This window comes from the organism of the source record quoted next, unplaced genomic scaffold, assembly GCF_019419815.1.
Source record: "Pyrus x bretschneideri cultivar Hongxiangsu unplaced genomic scaffold, Pyrus_bretschneideri_v1 Contig99, whole genome shotgun sequence".
Classification (NCBI taxonomy): Eukaryota; Viridiplantae; Streptophyta; class Magnoliopsida; order Rosales; family Rosaceae; genus Pyrus; species Pyrus x bretschneideri.
This window is the reverse complement of record NW_025999841.1, coordinates 186,381-193,208: the sequence shown is the minus strand read 5'-3', so window position 1 is coordinate 193,208 and position 6,828 is coordinate 186,381.

Here is a 6,828-nt window from a genome sequence, read left to right as displayed (position 1 = left end):
ACAAGAAGGTATTGGATCCGGATCTAACGATCCAAAGCATCCATCTATGACCAACTCGTAACTTATGTTTTAGAGGTATCACAACTCAGTTGGGATTAGTCACTACCTTGCAACCTTTTGGGTTTTAAGCATCATCGTATTCTAAACAGTTAAACTACCACATCATCTCTACTATAGAGACAACCAATTACAATAATCTAATTATTGATTAATAAAGAACAATGTTTTTGTCAAACAAAACATTTATCCATCTCTACTATAGTGACGGATTTAAGTTCCTTAAAATTGGAATGTAAAGACAATCTTTAGTATTTTCCAATTTCTTTGGTAGTTCATATGGAAGTAAGTACAATCCGCTTTCGCAGAGATCTATATTCGATTCACGTTTGGAATGTGAAGTACTTTCTCTTCTCTCATATATCTTCTACTTCTTATTAGCACACTTTTACAACAATTGTAAAACATAGTTACTAATACAGAATCATGCATTCAAGTAGAAGAACCAACTGTTATGAACTTTTCAAGAACGTTTTACAACACCTTCAAAAGGTGTGTTCTTGACACTTGCAAGACATTTCTTGCAAATACCTCTTCCAATGTCCATCCTTTCATAAAGAAAGTTTGTTCCCTTGGAGTTATTTTGCCTTCTTCATTTGACTTCCCTTTTGACTACAATAGTCATGGTCCCTAAACTCCCACTATCTCTCTTGAAACTCATTTCAAATGTGTTATACACATCAAACGATTTGGAGAGCGTGCGGTTATTGTTCACTATATAGTTTACAATAAACTTAGTGAACCATTAGGATAGGGACACAAAGGTGAAGTCCTTGCCTAGTTTCAGTCTCGTTAAGTGGTTTAACACTTCAACACTCAATGATTCAAAATCATCATAAGTCCATATAAATGGACTATTTTTGTCAACCAACCATTATGTTCTAAACATAATAACAAACTTTCAAGAGTTGTTCAAGGCAACTCTCATTTCTTCATACAACAATTTGTAAGTGAAGAATCACGGCACATAAAGTGTCCATGCCCTTGTGCTTACTTCTCAAGTTCCTTGTTCGTGTAACAAAGAGACAAGCACTAAAGTTTGTGTTGATTAAGGGTTGTTCAAAGCAACTCTTATTTCTTCATACAACAATTTGTATTTGAAGAATTATGACATTAAAAGTGTTGTCCTTCTCATGTTAGACTTATCTAACATATTCTTCCAATGATACATTATCAATAGGAAGATTGTGAGGATGAGACTACTTAGTTACATCTACAAGCCATTAAAGACAATCTATGGGATTGTAGAACTAAGTCCGGAAATTAAAGCGTTCGGTTTTTCTTTGTCAAGTTTTGGATAGCGTTTGCAAATATATTGGTAAACAAATACATAACGAATATAAATTGATTGATTTTAAGCCATTTGATTCGGGTCTTTAAATCAAGCCCACCTCACGATTATACGATATTGGTTAGCAAAAATAATGATGAGAGAATAACACTTTACTCATTTACAACTCTTGTAATTACCCATCTAGTTTGGCCTCTAGAGAATGAATGCCTCAGAATTATATCATGTTGGCACCATTGCACTTAGTTAAGTTATTCCCACCATGCTTAGTTTATGTAGAGGTTCAAGCACAACCTCAGAATTATATCATGTTGGTCATACTCGTTGTCTACACTCACCTCATCATATGCGTATAGACTCCTCCTGAATGTAAGCATGCACTTTGTACTCCCCCATTATAGGGTGAAGCCAGTGTACAAGTCACAAACGATTGGAGCCTACCACGGTGGAAGGCCACGAAGAGATATTCAAAGCATCTCTCGCTTATCAACTTAATATTGATTTGTTGAGGGTTTTAGGTCTCATCACATATAAACATACATTTTAATCCAATTAAAACATTTTGGTCCTATTACAACTATTGGTCCATTTGATTGATTTAGTTGTATATAATACTCCCACTAAGCTTTTAAAACGGTTTTTAAAGCAAGAGTATATGATACTACTAACATAAGGTTTGCATTAATTGATGGACTATATAGTTGCCTTAGGGCCTTAGGATGACTATGAACCTTTGATTCGATTCAACACGAGCCTAGTGTTGAATCTCAGTCTAGGGATGGAGATTGATTTTAGTTACGCGTTTAATCACATTAAGGCGTGTTGTCTTATTGGGCGTTGGACCCAACTACTCCAATTTCATGCATATCGAATAAAACAAGAAAGGAGTACTTCAAAGTAAATAAGAGCTTATGCTCTTTTACAACAATTGATCAAATCAAATTACTTTAAAGTAAAGAAGAGCTTATGCTCTTTTACAACAATTGATCATATCAAATTACAACCAAAATTTAATCTACACATTCCCATGGTTCAAACAAATTTGAAACGGCCTTTCACATAGCTCAATTATCGTAGGCTAAGGTTCATAATCACCCTTTCTTTAATTAATTAACGCTTTAACTAATTAAACTTGAATGCAACATTTTCATTTGGTTTTTGTATCCATAGAATTGATTTAAATGGAGCTAAATGAAATGAAAATCCAATTCTCATTTAAAGAGACAAAACAATTTTGTTCTCTACCTAATTTGGGCCAAAATGCTATGACCTCAACTTGTTTGGGCCATAGTGCAATTAACCTCAACTCTTGGGCTATTTTGCAAAAACTTAAACTTTTGGGGTCACTTTGTAAAAACACAAAAGTCCACTACTTCATGTAATTACAACTAGAACCCAAAATTTCCACAAAAAAATAAAACTTCATTAAAGGAGCAAAACAATTTGTCCTTTTAGTGATTTTGGACCTTTACGTAAAACCGTAAACTTTTGGGTCAAATGCAAATACACAAAAGTATCAAAACTTTATATAATTGCATAAAAGCCCCACAAGGACCCTAATTGAGTAGGGTGGCCGGCCATTGAAGCAAAGTTTATAAAAAAAATTTCAAAGTTTTGTAAGTGGGGTGTGTGTAATGGAATAAATCATTACACACCAAACCCACTATAATTTCTTTAATTTTTCAAAATAAATATCTAATATATTTAAACATAAGAAATATTTCAAAACAAAAACTTTATGAAATAAATCAAAACTTTGAATCAAAACACCAAACCTTTTGTTCTTGGCAAGAACATATCAAGAACAATGAAGAACATTCATGAAAACCCATAAGAGCTCCATGAACATTCTTCACCCAAAAACATACCAAAACCACTCAAACTTAAGGGAAATAACATACAACCATACTAGGGTACATAGGGGTTCCAAAAGTCACTTTAAAACACTTTTAACAAGTCGAACAAGAACCCAAAATTCCACCCTTTGGATTTGGCCGAATTTCCCCAAAAACATGGCACCAAATTTTAGCTCCAAAATTCATGCTCATAAGAACTACATCTACAACATTTGAGATGGCAAATTTTCTAACAAAATTTACATTCAAAGAAGCAAGAATAAAGCTTGTAACAATTACAACATTCAAATCACAAACTATCAACTACAAAACCCAAAAGGATTCACCAACTACTAGACTTAGGCTCTAATACCACTTGAAGGAAAATTTGTGAAAAACATGTTCATTTAAGCAACATCAATAGCATGCAATTAACAATTAAAGGCGGAATCATGCTTGTATGCACTTAAAACAAAACATTTACCCATGAAATTCAAAGCCTAGTAGATAGGTGAACCAAGACTCAACTCAAAACAAAGTGAGTTGAGAAATCAATACCTTTGTAGATTCCTCTTTGCATAAGCAAAGGCTAATCACCCAAAGAGAGGGCCTTCATTCCTTGCATCTTAGATCCATGGATTTGGATGGATGAAAAGGTTTCTCCAAGTTCCCAAAATTGAGAACCTCTAAGTCTCCACACCAAGGTATATTGTAGAAGAAATGAGTGACCTTGAGGAAGTAAGATTGCTAGATGTTATCCTCAAGGTGGCCGGCCACTTCTAGAGAGAAAGGAGAGTTTGTGTTTCTCCAATTTCCCCAAAAACAACCCTTAATGAATTTTGGCTATTAAGTCACACTTATACCTTAATTCATTTGAGTGGCAAACTTGTAAATAAGTCAAAACCCACTCTTTCTCTAACATGGCCGGCCTTAGGGATTTATTGGGCTATTTGGGCCTTTGTGAATCATTATTCATTAAGTTGTCATACAACTTAAGTCAATGGACTTGACGTTCGAAGCCCATTGGGCCTTAAGGTCCAAAACTATCCCGAGGTCTTTTAACGAACTTATTCGTTTGATTAATAATCATATTAATTAATCCTTGCCATAAATAATTAAACCATTTAATTATTCTTACTCATCTCCGTTGAATCTTCAATCTCTACCTTACACGGTGTACGATCCATTAGGTTCCTTTTAGCGAGGCAGTGGGCGATTCAAACTCTTTCAAATCGATTGTGAATTGAAACTTACTTTCAATTCTCCCGTTAGTGATAATACACTTTTAGGGCTTCCACAAACCATGGTTGACGCCTAGCAGCATGTCATGGTTACCCAAGCTAATCAGAAGAGGTGGATAACCTATTCAGTTTTAGGATTACAAATGCAATACGGTCTTTCTCTAATACAATACTCTTGACCACATTGTTTAGTTTGATAGTTTATTCATGTCTACTATCCAATGTGAATCTTGTACTTATATGATTACCTTGAATGTGATCTGGAACGCATTCCAACATCTCATTCATACTCTGGCCAGAGATTCTAAATCATATCATAGAGTATTCTCCCTCAAACAGTTTGAAGGTTAGAGATCCCTTGTTGCGCATTCACTTGCCTCCATGGCTAAGTGGCTTAACCCCGACGATGCCGTGGACACCCTGATAGAGTGACTTTGACATAATCAAAGATTAAGGACCTAACCACAAGACAACTGTGATGCCTCAGGTCAAAAGACTAATTTGCATTATCCCAACCATGAGTTCTCATGTGACATGAATATGAGAACTCTTCGTTGATCGCGTTCAGTGAACTCATTCTCTATTGAGCACCTACGTACTTGTCTTGATGTCACACACACCAATGACTCGAGACTAGTCACTCTCCCTGAGAGAAGACATAGCACGTACTGATCTTAACGGACTGTCAATGCCCAATTGACAATCCTTTGATCAGGAACGTTTAGGATGTGTCAACGAAAGAATGGTCTCATGAATCTAACTTCTTTAGATCGCATTCTTCCAATCACATATTCCTTGGACTTATCGTTTAAGCATATAACATTTATATGAGACGGCTCAAACAATAATCTTTGCCCTTTACATTTAAACTACATTAGTTTGAAATGTCCGTAAAGTATCATCATATGATTGGTTTTAGGGCACATTTCCAACAAAAGGCCGATGGGCATGGTCCACGTCGAGATGACTATTGGCGAACTTAAGTCGAGCACAATATTCTATGCGATTGAGGTGAGAACTTCCTATAGCTTGCTCTTGGGGAGGCCTTGGATCCATGAGAATGGAATAGTGCCGTCCACCCTCCACTAATGCTTAAAATACTACCAAGAAAGAGTGAAGGTGATACAAGGCGACACCAACCATTCACTGAAGATGAATCACACTTCGCAAATACCAAGTTCTACATGGATGAAGATATGATGCCTGAAACTCTTCCAAAGAGATCAAGTCCATAGGCAAAGCCGCACCTAAAAAGAAGGAGTGGCAAACCGTGCCCAAAGAGCAAGAAGGGGAAACCATACCATCTTCAAGCAAAAATGACGATGAGCCTGTTAATCCCACAACAACCAAAGGGAATGTGACGCCCTCAAAAGGATCAAACACACTCATCTTCCGATACATCCTAATGTCGAGAAGAAAGAGGGGGCAATCCCTATTCAAAACAAGCAAAGCTGACATACAGCTACAAAATGACGACATAAAGCTGCTCAAGGAAAATGTAATGTTACCCTTGACACAGCTAGGCGATGCTAAAATATCAAAGCCACCGCAAGGCTTCATACAACCCTTGCCAAAAGGGACAAAACCAAGCTCTTTTCCAACCAAGAGTATCGAAGAAAGCTTTGACCCAAACACCGACAAACTCATGTCAAAAGGTAGGTACGATTTCACTTCCTCTTCAAATCTTGGAAAAAAGAATGCAAACATGGTCAACGACAAAGAACGTGACCGTACCAAGACTCAAAAGAGGTTGAAGGAGCATGGTTACGGAGTTGACAACAACAAAACTGGACTTGGCTTCCCACCAAATACTGTTGGAAGTATGCCCACAAAGCCACTCATTTGATGTAATAGCTTTTTGGAATACTTATTGTGTTAAACTTTTATATGTTTAATAGAGGGCAAAGCTTATTGTTAATCACTATTTATAGTATCTTGTGTTTAAGCAATAAGGGAATCCAAGGAATGTATTTGATCTAAGAGACAAGTGATTTAAGTTAGTTAAATTAACGAGACCTTTCTCTTATGTTCATTCCTAAAACGTTCCTAGCCATAGGATTGCCAATTGGGCATTGACAATCCGCTAAGGTTAGTATGTGTTATGTCGACTCAAGCGTGAGTATGAACTAGTCTCAAGTCATTTGGTGTTGGACACTAAGGCAAACACATAGGTGCTCGAAAGAGTAATCGAGTACACTGAACAACGATCAAACAAGAGTTCGAACATACATGTCATGTGAGAACTCAATAGTTGCAATATGCAAAGTAGTCCTTTGACCTGAGGCATCATTGATGTCTAATGGTTAGGTCCTTGATCTTTGATTATGTCAACGGCATTCCATTGGAGTGTCCACGGCATTGTTGGGGTCAAGCTATCTAGTCATGTAGGCATATGAATGCACAA